The 15620-nt window shown below is 42.1% G+C and overlaps 1 pseudogene; it reads right to left on the bottom strand.

Annotated features, from left to right (window-relative positions):
• Positions 1-4205: 4205 nt before the first annotated feature.
• On the bottom strand, positions 4206-15101 carry LOC119279822 (annotated as a pseudogene).
• Positions 15102-15620: the final 519 nt, after the last annotated feature.

The raw sequence follows: 15620 nt of genomic DNA, 5'->3' as shown, positions 1-15620 counted from the left end.
GGGGGTGGGGGTGTTTTTTAACAACAATTTTCGTGGGCCAAAAATGTTAGCGTGATATTTGTACGTGAGTTGTCAGCTATGGTGTGAGCATATTACCATAATATTTACACAAAAATTACCCGAGGGTGTTTTGCAACAACTTTTCACACAGGTCAAAAGTTACCGCGTCATTTGTACGTGAGTTATCAGCTTTGACGTGCGTACATTACCATGATATATATACAGAAGTTACCGGGTATCTTTTCAACAAATTTTCCCCCAAAAATAATTGTAACGGTGTTTGGTGCACAAGTTATCATGACTGTGATGCGTACATTATCACATCATTTACACAAGAGTTACCGAGCATATATTTTAAGCAACTTTTTTTCTCATATTTGTTACAAAAATTAGGGCGTTCACCCATTAACTTTTCAAACACTAACTATAGTAGATATGGTAGTCGAATACCAAGTTTTTATTCACTTGATAAAACACATGCACTAGCTGGTACGTGCTTTGCCTAGTTTGATCCGGTCTAGCTTGAGTCTAGTGTCAATCTTTATGTAAGGTCAAAAATAACTATTTTCTACCGTTAGCACAACAATGAGTTCTGTCTAAGGTGGACACCTGGTGTAGTTTAGCGCCTCGCCTTAACCTCGTCCTGTGCTCGAATCCCAGCTAGCGCATGCGTCGTTTGTTTTTTCACTAGGATGACAGTGACGCGGAAAGTCGCCAGGAAAACCGGGCGTGACATCGGAATTTACTGGGTCCAGAGAAAAGACCGGCTGAAAAATCGGGATATGCGGAAAACTAGCAAGGGCGAGGGTATCCGCACGATGTAGATTTGACGGTAGGCGAGGCGTTCGGAACTGTCGCTAACTTCCACTCGACTGGAAGTTAGCTTTCTCATATTTTAAATCTAACCAAGAAATTTTAAAATGCTCGCCTCTGTCAAATCATACTGGAATAAGAAGCATGGTCATGTGACAACACTTTGGTATATGATTTTGGTAAAAGTTGCATGATTAAGTGACTGCATAAATACCTATACCATGAAAGCAAAATCTAAATAATCATATTTCCCTAGGACAACATTAGCTTGATAATTCTACATTAAACCTTCCATGTGTACCCAAGGAGCGTTAAAGACTCCTTATCATACCACTCAGTTTGATAAAAAAAAAATCCCAGGATGAATCGACATGTCCACCCAAGGAGCGTACAACTCAGTTACCCAAGAATTACAAATAGCAAGCCCATATAACTCGCTTGTAAATCCCAGAAAATCTCAACAAAAAAAAAATCCTTTAGGTACGTGAATAGAGGAGTTAGTAATACCTTAAGAAAGGATGTCCGAAAAAGAATACCTTAAGAAAGAAATTAATAGTTTAAGGATTATACATGTTGGTGTATCCAATCAAATTAATTAGTTTTAAAGATGTATACATGTTGGTGTACCCGAGTATGCATGTTCTGCCCAACTTTGGATTATGCTAAAATAATCAGAAGTAGTAGCATCGAGCTGAATTAAAGTATGGGCGTTAAAGACTCTCCTTAGTTGTTAACTACTACAAGATCATCCAATGTACAAACCCTGAACTGGAAAGCATCAAGCTAAGGGCTAAATGAGCAGCTAGCACAAAAGTTTGCGGGTAGCAATAGACCAGGCAGAGCTACTGCTACCACCATTATTCTGCATGGCAAAGAGAGAAAACAGGACTATTTCGCGCATGTAGCAGACAGTGAGATGCTTCCCGCGGAGCGCTCGAGTTGAGGAGGAAGAGTTAGCACGCACCTCAGATTCCGGCCGCGGCGCTCACACAATATTGGGCAAACTCAAAGGAGCTCGTGGCAGTTTGCTCCAAGGCCGGGTCTCTCTGGTCGTCCCTTTCGGGCTACGGCCTCCGCCGGTGCAAGGACAGGATCGCCATCTCTGAGACCGTCATGAGAAAAGCCGCAGTAGTCACAACAGTCCTCCCCGATGGCCGAGGGCATCGATCCCAGCAACGGCAACGGCGACGACATCCGCCATGAATGCAGAACGGCCCTGCACAACACCGCACCCACCACGACGCCCAACAACAGCATCACGTATAGCAGGAGGCCGACCTGGACGGCGGGGACTGCTCCGGCAGAAGCACGGAGACCAACAACAGGCCCACGCAATTGAGGAGGCTGGGCCTGGACGCCGCGGACCATCACAGCTAGAAGAAGAACGAACATGTAATTCAATCAATGTAGATGGAAAAAAAGAAACAAAGCCCACGTAACACTAGGAGATCATAGGAGGCAAAGCCTATTTATAACTCACGAAAAGACAAGAGGAGAAAACGAGAAGGAACACGAAAGAGCCAGCCGCATCGTTTCTAGACGAACGAACAAAGCGGCACCGTTCAAAGCATAGATCGCAACGTGGACCCTGGCGAGATGCACAAGCGAGGGAGCAATCACGGCGCAGCGACAGCGAAGCCCACCTGATATCGGCCCATACATGTAGGCATCCACGCAAGAGAGATCATGCAGTCAGGTCAACGTGGAAGAGATGGCCCACACAAACCCAGAAAATAGCTAAGCGCACAAAGCGCACACACGGGAATACAAACCACGTTAACAAAATTTTCACGGAAAGCCTGTACTCACAGCCGATTTCTACCCCCTGGCCTCCCAAAATAATAGCACGTGCCACATCCATAATTCATCATGGGTCATTTTCACCCAAGTGGATGAATCTTGGAGCGAAAACCTTGCCGGATATAGAGGCTTGGGTATCTTTTAATTATGTAATGTTTTAAAATCATTTTTAGGGACTAACATATTAATTCAGTGTCGAATGTCAGTTCTTGTTTTATGTTGTTTTCTAATCTCACCACAAGAAAATACTTTAAAAAAAATCAAAGAATTATGAGAAAAAATTGCAGGCAAGTTTCAAGTCGTCGGAGGACCAAGGCCCAACACATGGGGAGGCCTAGAGTGCATAGGCACCCAGGTGCTAAGGGCACCTACGCACCATATGGCAACCCTTGGTGCCTCTGGTGTGCGGTGGCTTATATACCACCAAAACTGACGCCATGATCATCGAATATTTTTTCGCTGCGCCACTTGCATTCCGAGATGATCTTCATTTTGAACCCTGTGGCATGAGGCCCTTTCATGGATCAGATGATGGCGAACCGCAAGGCCACCGTCGCTGGAGAGGACTTCGTAGATGGATGACATCAGCCCATCTAATTCACCCTGCTACCATTGTGCAATGGCACCTCCTCTCACGGTGGATTTCGAAGCATAGCAATGTCGTCGTCTTCGACAATACACAATCCATCATTGTTAGTCATTTCGACGCGGCAATGCCATGGATTGTTCATGAGTGAAGGCAAGGGCAGGGGGTCTAGAGCGACTCCCCTCACGGTTGCTCCTTTGACGTGTGGGGTTAGATCCGGGTGTTAGCATGGTCCTCGGCTTGTATAAAACTTTTTGTTGTCTATCTCTGCATCGAGACACAAGCTAATTGTGAGGTCTTTTTCTTTGAAAAAGAGGATAATCTCTGCATTGGCATAGATCGATGCACATAGCCATATGTTATTATTTATTTAGTAATGTTGAACAAAGTCAAACATCAATCCGATTTAGATCAGTTTACAAAAAACAAAGAAAATCCTGAGGCCATCCAAATCGGATCTGCCTCGCAGCAACTTCTCCCGGTGATCATGGACCTTAATCCACCGGTCGACATGGGTTCGAAAAACAAAAGGCACGCTACTCCTAGACAAATCCTTCAAAAGGGATCACCGCATGTCTGTTGTTGTTAATGGGTCCAACCAAAGATAAAACTTGGTAGCAACATCTCCCAATTATCATGGACCTTAATCCACTGGTCCACATGGGTTCGAACAACAAAAAAGAGTACGTATTCCTAGACAGATCCTTCAAATGGGATCACCGCATGTGTGATGTTGTTAATTGGTCCAACCAAAGATCGAACATGGGATATTCATTCCTTGAAGCCAGTCTTTGAGCTATCAAAGAATACGGTCAAAGCAGGTTGAGCACCTCACCCGCCTGCCTCTAACCACTGCCACAGCACCTTCAACTAAGTAAGCTTCGCTCACCGGCAGTTTTGTTAATAGGCAGTACCAGCACCTCTACAACTAGCACGGAAAATGCAACCAGATAAATACTGGACAGACATTTGTAACTGATCATAATCCAGTAAGATAAGCTTCCAGATGATTCTTAGTACATGGCTATATCAGCAACCATAATTCCTAGTAAGTACTCCCTCCGTCTCTTAATATAAGAGCGTTTTTGACACTATACTAGCGTAAAAAACACTTTATATTATGGATAGAGGGAGTAATAAAGATGTCATCACCCATAAGTTTTCACCATACATTGACAAATGCCCCAAAAGAAGTCGGCATATAAATCAGCCACATAATTCTACTTTAGCAGATAAGTAGTCCTATACAAAAAGGTCGTTTTTAGGTTCTAGAATGGTTAGCCGTAGTTTCTGCATCAGCTGTCAGGTGCTCAAGGGTTCACACCTGCTACTACAGGCTTCACCTCTTCCGTTTCATCATCCGAGGAAGAGCTGCCACAGTCTAGGAACTCAAGGGGCCACCAGGAACGGGAGGTACTTCCAGCTTCACAACGGTCGCAGCTTCAGTCTGGACGGCTGCTTCAGTTCTAGCAATTGCTACTTCAGGAATTTCTTGCTCTGTTTCATCATCAGAGGAAGAGCTGCTGGACTCCGACGAAGGCTCTGGAGCATACATATCATCGCTGTCTTCATGGTCCACCTCCTCGAAATATTTCACCACATTCCTTTGCCTTCTCCCACGTCCAAGATCCACCTTGGGAGTGAGAGGCTTGAAAACTTTCAGATCATCAACATTGGGGGAGGGAGGTACTACTACATCCTCGGCACCATGAGCAAAGCTCACGATGCTGCCAAGATAACCGTTGTCATCTGAAGTGCACATCTCGCCACTCGAAGGGTCTAACTTGAGGAGACTCTCGATGGCCTCGTCATCATAATGGATTGATACAGCATTGATCTTCTTTTTGTCCACTATTGTCTTTGCTCCATGTAGTAGAATTGACTGCAGCTCATCCACACTTGGCTTCTTGGAGTTGGAAGAGTTCATTAACATATTTTCAATGGCCAGCTTCTGTTTAGACTTCTGCAGTATCTTCTCTTCAACAGAACATTTGGTAATAAGCTGGTAAACAACCACCGGCCGGGTCTGGCCAATCCGGTGAGCCCTGGACTGTGCTTGCAAGTCCATAAACGGGTTGAAGTCTGGATCTGAACACAGGAAGACAAAATAAGTGCCAAGAGGACTTGAGGCAAACGAAACAGACAACTAAAAACCACTCACCATATATAATTACTCTATTAGCACCAGGCTGCGATAATAGTGAACAATGTTAGTCCAGTTCCATATAAATGAGAGAAATACAAACTGACGAGGTTGTGAGTACTAGAATTCATACCAGGTCAATACCTAGACCACCAGCACGAGTTGACATCAAGAAAATAAATGTTTCACTTTCAGTGTTGTTGTATTCTTTTATGCTCTCCTGCCTCGCAGAGAGTGCTGTCTGTCCATCTATGCTGCGCACCAACAGAGATACCAAGTGAAAAGAAGAAAGAGAAGGAATGTGAGCTACAATCTGGGATGGGTGAAGAAACTATATTGAGCATCACTGCAAGATAGGATAAATAGAATCATCTATCCATGAGAAGATTCCGTGGCAAATGCATGTCTGATTAATGAACCATACCGTGCATATTTGTATCCCAGGAAAGAAAGGAAGTCCTCAAGAATATCAAGCATCTTCGTCATCTGGGAGAAAATCAATACACGGTTCCCTCTTTCTTTCAATTTTGGGAGCAACTGCAGATCAACAAATGCCAATTATTACAACCAACGATGAACTGGGACAGAAAGAGAACGCGACTTGTGGAACAAATAGTCAAGCAACACCTAGATAGGATGCAGTAGTAGGTCAAGGTACCTTGTCTAAGAGTTGAAGTTTCCCTGATGCAGAAACAAGTGACTGGAAAACATCTTCTCCTTCGTGCTGTTTAACTTCCAATCCTGGAAATAGATACTGGTGAAGGAGAAACAAATTAGCAGGAGAAACAAGACTCAAAGTTAAAATCTATTAGTTCGCATGAAAACATACTACAGAATGTACAATTCAAAATGCACAAGACACACTGCACTATATATGTTATGTCACCGCCTCACACAAATCTTTGTCAAAATGTTTGTTGGCGTGAAGTATCCAGAAGCATAGTTCAAGTGAAAGAGATGTAGCCAAGTTCAACAACTAAGTGGAAGCAAAATCTACCGGATGATTGCAGCATTTCCGCAGCTCCATAAGTACATTGTTCAGAGAAAGCTTCCTACCTGAAAAGGTGCACACCAGATCTGTCAGCCCCAATGTAAATATTACCTGGCTAGCACAAGTACATAAGCCCAATTATAAGAACAGCGTATGAAAGTTAGATAACTTGGTTCCCACCACACAGATTTTCCATGAGAATGATATAATATGGGTTCCTCAAGTAAAAAATGCTCTCAGTGAGTGCCCTGATCTTTGCTCTTTGTCATCGTAAGTTGCTGATCAGAAAATCTAAGCTAGAAGCTTATGACAAGTGCATGTGACATTGAAGTTTAGACATAGATCAATCCAAGTATAGTTGGTGAGCTACACATCATGAGCTAATTCCAAGATTTTTGTGGGATGACCCCGTTTTTCTAGTACTGTTGCAGTTGAGGGACTTGTGGTAAAAGCACAGAGCACTAGACGGCCATGATAAATTTAAGGCCTAAAGAAGTTGCAGTCAAGCCAAAACTCTACATATTATAAAAGCACTGGTCAGATATCACTCGCTTCGCAAAAACTGCTCTCTTATATTCAAACTTGGTATGCATAATGACATAATGTTAGCACAAACCAGACATCTGGAGGCATTGCAACGCCTGTGTATTTTATGGGTGAAGGCTGGACTACAAGTCGTTGACAGAGACAATCCTCAACAAGACAAACTTATGGCGGCTCAATGGCGCTAAGGATCTCAGGAAGTGATGTTGCATGCTAGACATCCAGAACTGACTAGCCTGGTTTTGCTACTCTGTAGCCTAGTATTTGCTTCCTTGTAGCCCTGTTTTTGTTGCTATAAGTTTTCTTTTGGTTGTTGGTCGCTCGCATACTAGTGGGGCATTGTACTATGCGCCTTCTCTGCGTGTTCTTCTAATACAAAGTGGCACGCATTTAGATGCATGGTCGAGAAAAACATTAGCACAGACCAGCTTTATCAAAAAAATTTGATGCAGATTAATACAAAATGGTAAGGTGTATAAACTAATGATAAATGCAAGTGAAAGACTCTTCAACTGACCATACTGAATAGCACTATTCAACTTTGAGTAGTTTTTCTCTAGAATATTAATGTAAAGATCTCTCTGAGAATCTGTAAGCGCACACGGAACTTCCACCCACTTCTTTGTTGGCATAGAATCTTTTAGCACATCAGATTTCATTCTCCTCAACATCCTAGCAAATCAAACATGAAAGAACTAAGAGCCACATCCAAGTTATCAAATAAACAAAGTAAATAACTTTTATCATTAGACAGAAAAATACCTAGGCTTTAGAATATCATGAATGCGAGCAATTTTTTCATCAATTGTCAAATCCAGTTCAGATTCAATTGGTGAGAACAACGCATCAGCCTTTGGGTCAGAGAACTCATCTGGATCAATATAGTGAAGCAACGAAAACAATTCCAAGATGTTATTTTGCAACGGTGTTCCCTGTTCGGTGAAGAGGAAAAAGGTCAAAGCACATGATTAGATCATTCCAGAAAAGGGCAATTAAAATGCACTTCAGTGAGAACTATGCTAATTGATAACAGGCAATATGTCACTTCCATAGAACATCTAGCACGAAAATGTTCTATGGGTTATTCAAGACCGGTGTTGCTTTAAGAAGACTAGTGGTGAACGGCATCATCCAATCCAATTAGATTACCATGGTGACATGCAGCAGACATTATGTTGGTGGCAGTGCAAGACAGCTGCAAGCCTGCAATGCCTCAAATAACATTCATTTGGTCCGTGGAATCATAGGGATTGGGGAGTAAAATTAATATTACTATTACGAAATGCTATGCCTACGGGAACTGTGGAGTTGGAATACTTTCTCTTACAAAACTAGTGGGGCAAATGGCATCATTCCCCCAAAGTATGTAGACCTCTTTCTGATGAAAAAACTTTGGATGGAGCTCTTTCTAAAAACAAGGAAACCAATGCCAAGCTGGTATGACCAGCTCCAAATCGATGATACCACAAAATATGAGTGCACCCTTATGATACACAATATATATCACAGCTAAAGTATAACTTTCAAGGATTTTGCAGGAAACAGATGTATTGCCCGGAATCAGATCAGCTCGTGGTTGCCACAAAAGCTACTTGAACCATTAACGGGCTGGACATACCATCCCCAACTACTGGGTAGGAAGCATCCCAGTCCTGGGCTTACCAGTAATATCAAGTTCTAAAGGACGCCAGATGTTTCTCAAAAAAGAACATAGATGGGACAAATCATTAACTTCTAAAATTAGGCAAAAGTACAACTAGGGCTAGGGTATAGAAGACTTACTGTAAGTAGCAACCGGAATTCTGAGCTATATTTTTTTAGGCAGGATGCAAGATTGCAATCAAGCTTCTTCAATCTGTGAGCCTCATCAACTGAAGTGAAAAGGGAGGTGATGCACAACAGCAGAAGTGTTAACTTGCAGGCTCATAACAGATACAAATTAAAACTAGATAACCTCAATACAGCTAAAAAACTTACTGACAATCATTGACCACTTAATTTTTTGTAGAACTGCTTTATCAATTTGGATAATCTCATAACTTGTCACTAGAGCATCAAATAGAGTCTTCCCTTCGGTAGAGTACATTTCATGAGCTTGAATACACTTTCTGGAGTCCTTATCTCCTTGGTAAACAATAATATTAAGATCGTGTGCCCAGCGATCAAATTCCTAATGCACATAAAATGCATCAGAAATTACAGACTGTCCAGCTAACATAATAAATAATTTTGATACAGCGTGAAGATTTTGATGATGAGGGCAAGAATTAAGGAAAATGGCTTAAGCTCCTTTATTACAAAGGTTTATGGTACTATGGCAGAAGATCATGAAAGGTTATACAAACCTTTTTCCATTGCAGTAGGATGCTCTTTGGAGCAAGAACCAACGCAGGAGATGTTGTGAAACTTCCCTTGATTATGTGGCTGAGAAAGCTGACAACTTGGACAGTTTTGCCAAGACCCATTTCATCTGGCAATGGAAAAGGAAATAGAGGAACTCCCATTATTGTATCTTTACAATATAAAAGGAAAAAAGAACAATCAAGCATATAAATAACCGAGACATATGAATTGGGTAATTCAAAAGTAATGCCCTACATCAACGCTCTTGGTAAGTATACATTTTAAAAGTAACTTTCAAACCTTCGTAAGTAATAAAATTTATTAGATTACATCGCATAAATTTGTGCAGAACAAACAACGGACGTAAAAAATCTCTATATCATGCACTGCGATGCAAGGCTTTTCGTTATCTCAAAAAAATTGTAAGGAGATAATGCTTGGGTAATGCACTGATACAAGTGCATGTGTCGCGTGTTTTTTTTCATTTTTTTGACGAACCTAGCAGGTGCTCTTCTTTTGCATTAAGTAGAGGGAAAAGTCCATCACAAGACAACAATTATATCATAGGGGAGAACTGTAGAAAAGTTCAGCTATCATGCATTGTGGCTTTAGTGTTCAGGAACATACCAGCAAGAATAACGCTCCTCCTAGATTTAAAATTATCGAACATCCATTTTAACCCTTGAAGCTGATAATCGTATAGTGCATCATTGTGTACATTTTCTGATACCATCCCTTCGATGTTCATTGGGCTGACACAATCAACTCTTCGTGAAGTATTTTGATGCCTTTTGACAAGCATAGAAACAGCTGACTGCACGCCTTCAGTGGAATACGACTCCCATGTAGCATCACAATAATCAAGGCCTTTCCATTTCACAAGGAATTCATATCCTTCAAAGTCTTCATTATCCTTGGAACTAGCTAAGACGTCACATAAACCAAGATCAAACTTCCGATGACATGCAATGGCACGATCTACTTCAAACCATTCAGGTTTCCTTTGATCGTCCGTGTAAACCTCTTTAGGCAAGCTGCCAACAATAAGTTTATATAATCATAAGAGCAATCAAAAGAAGTGTTACCAGTTAAGAACACAGGGCATAAATTAGAAACAAATGGGAGGTATAAGTTCATAATAGTATATGCATATACGAGTATCATTCAATTCTTAAGGAGTAACGAGAAGAAGCAAGCAAATCAGTAGAGGGCATACTGAAACTGCATACATAAAGAATACTTGTTTGACTACAGCAATACAGAAAACTTTGCCTACATGAACCAACATAGACTGGTTCAGATGTGACAACAAAATGACACTACCAATTACACTTACACAAAAGGCCAAAGGGCTTACGTATTCTTCCTTATGTAGCTTTGTGCTCGTAGACGGTCAAAAACAAGAAGCCAATCAAGTGGAACCTAGAGCATGTAAAATTCAATTGTCTCAGTAAAATAATTATAAATCTCGCATCGATCATAGTGACTTCGCATAACAGAACACCATTCTAACAAAGGAAATCTCTAGGTAAGTTTATAGCCATGCTAGGAATCAACTGCAATGCTGAAGCAGGTACAATAAACAGTGTAGCAAGGAGGAAAACGCACCCAGCAGTCATGGTGATGAGAAAGTAATTGCCACTTCACTAGGATTTGATACTGGAAATCTGACTCCTGAAGAATCACCCGTCTGCAACCTACAAGCCTTTGGATCTTTTTTGAGGCATACACTTCCATCCCCTTAGACAAGGATGCTTTATCGAATTTGCACAGAGGACACACCAATATGCCTTTAGTATCTTGCATCGGAGGACTAAGACAGAAGGTGTGGAAGCTACGAGAACAGCTTGAATTCTGGCACTGGATCAGAAGACAGCTGCCAGCTCCACTCTGTGCACAAATATTGACAGATATAAGGCAATGAAAAATAACCAGCTCAACAAACCTTACAAATTCCTCACAAAAATAACGCACCTTACATATTGAGCAAATAGGTCCACTAGAAGTGCCTTTGCAAGGTTTTACGGTACTACGCAATAGCTCGTCATCTGATATAAAACAGAAAGTTCATTAGAATATCAACCTCACAACAAGCACATGTACCCGGCAGATCATTAAAAGGCCGTGTGAACAGCAAAGCTACAACAAGCATGATCAAGTATAGCTGCAATGTCCTGTACCTCAAGAACATTAATTCATGAATGGTACACACGTATACACAGACATATATAGTAACAGTTAAGAAATTTCTGTGATGACTTGGTTGTCAAGTACCAACTGTGCATAACATTGGCACTGTAAACTCTTGATCACAAGGATAATAAACTGGCGGTTCTCAACAAATCGGTTAGTTATTTACCTGATCCTGTGGATGAAGACACTGACAACATAAACGAAGAAGCTTCGGTGCAGTTCTCCTAAAATGGACAGAAAACATTTATCACTTGATGAAGAGCAGGAGTTAATGGACTATTTTTGTTATGTATTTACATCTGAAACATTGTCAGCCTTCTGTTTCTCTTGTAGACGCTTTGACATTCTTCTGCATGGAATTGCCTTCCTATGATCTGAGGTGATTTCAAAAGTTAACTTTAACACGTGTAGCACATGATGTTCGAGAAAAAATTGTAAGGCACATGATCACCCAATTGGCACAGAATAAATACAACTCACTAGGCCTTAAAAGATGTATTCTTAACCCTCTGTGGGTTGTCATAAAAATTTAATCTAATCAAGAGGAGGCAACTGACCAAAGAAAAAATTGTAAGGCACATGATCACCCCATTGCCACAGAATAAATACAACTCACTGGGGCTTAAAAGATGTATTTCTTAACCCTCTGATTATTAGAAGCTTAAGTGAAGGTTGCAAGTTTGACCCAGTACACAAACAAATCATGAAATTTATTGTGCAATGAACAAAGACAATTAGTAAACATAGTCCTCTGTCATATCATCTTAATTGAATCCTTGATTATCCAATTTAAGTTTTTTTAAGAAAAAAAATGCTTCCAAAAGGCAGCTCAATTTACTCCAGAAAAATGCATATGAAGCAAAACACATGGTGCACAAGATGTAATAAAAATATTCATCTCAAAGGGTGCCCACTTACTATCCACACTGTCACTATCAGAATCGTCGTCAAATGCATCATATCTAGTTCGCATTCTGTGTCGAAGACGCTTTGATCTTCGTTGAGGGGGCAAGTGATCATAATCTGCACAGTGCAAACTTTAAATTATTTGCACATGGTACTGCTGAAAGTTATATCAGAAGAATGGTTATATGTCTGTCTCATTTTGTAGGGTCATTTTGGTTGGTTAAGATCAGGTTTTGGCAATTTAGCATAGCGCACACAAAAAATGAACACTAAAGCATACCATAATCAGAGCTACTCCGTGATGTGTGTTTATCTTCAGCCAATTCACCACTATAATACTCAGATATAAATCTCTTTCTGAGGCGGTTTGGCCTCCTTTGTTGAACCAACGTTTTGGACTCTGACACCATTTGGAATTTACATATCAAGAGGTATATAACAATTTCACCCTAATTCATACATCTGTAAGGAACTCACTCTTACCATCCTCGCTGTTCACAAATACATCATGCTGACTCTCCATGCTACTCAATTCTTGCTTTGCAGCTAGGTTTCTCTGTAGACGTTTGGATCTTCTGCATGGATGCAACATTTGCCCACCTGCAGTTTAAATAAGTTCAGACTCATATCGTAAGTCAAAACTGTAAAACAAACCATACTTCATAATCTGTGAAACACCAGTAAGAATTAACAGAAGAAGGCATATGTAACAACTTCACTCTAACCAATACATTACTAAGTTTCAAAACAGTAAATAGCTCACTCTCTTACCATCCTTGCTGTCTGCAAATACATCATCCTCGCCCTCCCTCCCAACCGAGTCTTGCTTTCTAATTTGCTGTCCACATAGGCGTTTGGAGCTTCTACATGCAGGCAACATTTGCCCACGTACTGCAGAAATAATTTCAAACAAATATTGTGATTCAAAATCCCAAAACGATCTCTAACTTTGTGTAACTATGCTAAATATCTTATTAAACTAAATTAAAGAAGTTTACAGTCACTAAGAGGCTAGATATACCCCAAATTATTAGGAAAAAGAACTCGGCAGCAGATTTTGGTGGGTTACAGATTGGCACAGTGCAGAATAATCGAATGTGGATAAGAATTGCTACAGTTGCATAGCAAATTGATCTCCATTTATATGTGTACTTTTGTATGGGGCTCACAATTGTACCACGGTTGGGCAGATTGTAGACATCAGTGAATCAAATATGTTCACTTTCCAAAAGAAATGCGAACATACGAACGAGATCCAAGCATGTACTTGGGCATGTACAAGCAGAGTTGTTGTACAGGCTCCCCCAAAATCTTGGAGCCCCCTTTTTTCTTGAATAGTAGTACTTAGTGTGTCTAGTTGAAGAGTTAATGAGCAATAAAAAATACAAAGTAATGAAGCTTAGACATTAAGAGATAAAATTACTTGTTGAGAAATATCTCATGTTAGGTATAGTATCTCCACTCCACCTCACGTGTCTCTTTTATAACTTACTTAAAACTCCCAATCCAACACCTCAACAAACAAATTAATTGCATAAACTTAACTCTTGGTGTTCTCTCTGTCCTGAAATGGTAAAGAAGACACAAATTGCTCTAATCACATTACCATGATGCTGGGAGGATGGAACATTCCGTCTCCTTGTGCCACTTCTGCATGCTAGAAGGATGGCACATTTTAACGGTTTCAAGACTTGCTTCTTGGCAGGTTGTAATTTGTTGAGGAAAAAAATATTCAATCGTTTTTCCATTCAGGTTCTAATATAAGTTTAAGTGTCAATGGGCCCCCAATTTCTCAGTTACAGCCCTGATAATATTGTGCCACACTCTGGGAACAATTAACAAAATAAGCAACACAAAAACTCGGGAGAGATATCAGTGTTCCTCCCAACAGACATACCTTCATCATTGCTCAGCTTGACATCAGCAACATTTAGCTCATCCTCATGCAACTCAGAAGTTGCAGCACCACCAGCAGCTGTTCGCTTTCTAAGACGCCCCAGGTTCTTTGTGGAAACTATCAAGCAGTAATCAGGTGCAAACACAAACAGTGAGTTAGTTGATGTATCGAACATGAACAGGGTTTCGTGCCTGAGGCGACGATCGTGAGAACTGAGAAATGTGAACTTCTAATCACACCTTCCTCGGTGGAATCGCATGGGGGCGCCTTGAAATCCTCTGCCGCACATCCCTCCGCGATTTCTCCTTTCGGTGGTTGCTGCGTCGCTGACTTCACATCATCTGTAAAATAAAATTGCAAAAAAAAAAGTGATAATCCGAACGAAATTTCGTATCCGACACAGTGATCAACACAGCGACCGTCCGAAAACGAAGATGTTACTATGTTAGCCCGCAACAAAAAGCGAAGAAAAATCCAGCTCACAAGATTGGGGGGCAATTTGTTTCGGATCGGGAAAAATACCAATCGATGCGCTCTCAAAAACGAAATCGACCGGTGCGCTCATATGCATGGCAAATGCCGGTCATTTCCAACCCCGACCAAACGAGTACCTCGAAAGCTCGCCTAAACATCCGACCAACAACCTACAGCTACGTGAATCCGGCGAAACCTCAAGCTAAAAGCCTAAAATCGCCTGGACGCCCTATCTAAACCAAATGCAGGAGAAATAAAAAGGCAAGAGATCACGCGCGGGCGACCCATATCACTCACCATCGCTGAGTTCGATGACCTGGACGCCGGCGGCGCGCTCGCCCCGCGGCGGCCGAGCGGCGGCGGCGCCGCCTCCCCGCCGCACTCTCCCCCTCCCGCTCCTCCCCCCTCTCATCGGCGCCGATCGGCCGGGGTTCGCGGCCGCGCCGGCGTGTGGGATTAGCCGCTTAGGGTTTCCTCCCGGGTTTGAAACGACGGCGGCTAGGAGGACTACTGGGATGTGTGCTGCGAATGGGGTGGGGGCGTGGGTTTAGTAGCTCGCGCGCGGGTTGGGGGTGAGCACTGGCGGGAAGTTCCATGGCGCTGGTTTCGTAGGTGGAGCCGGTGTTTGAGGCTGGGGAGACGGGATGTGGGTCCTGCGTGGTGGGCTGGCTGTGGTTTCCTGTGGGACTGGTCCATGGAGGTGGTTCATGGGCGGGAAGCAGAGGCGGCGCGGGCGACGTGCGAGCGGGGAGGAGGGATTAATTGGGTGCGGGTGGAGATTTTCTGCGGCCAGTTCACCCCTGCCGGTGGGTAGGCGCTGTTTCTACTGTGAGAGATTCCTCGGTTGTCGTATGGGAGAAGATATCCGTGCGGATTGTGCGGCGTCCCCCAAAATTGACACGCTGGTGTTGTGGTTTTGATGAGATCTTTT

The sequence above is a fragment of the Triticum dicoccoides genome, chromosome 3B (assembly GCF_002162155.2).
Source record: "Triticum dicoccoides isolate Atlit2015 ecotype Zavitan chromosome 3B, WEW_v2.0, whole genome shotgun sequence".
Lineage (NCBI taxonomy): Eukaryota > Viridiplantae > Streptophyta > Magnoliopsida > Poales > Poaceae > Triticum > Triticum dicoccoides.
Note: the sequence above shows the minus strand (reverse complement) of the source record. Positions and strands in the feature narration are given on the sequence as shown.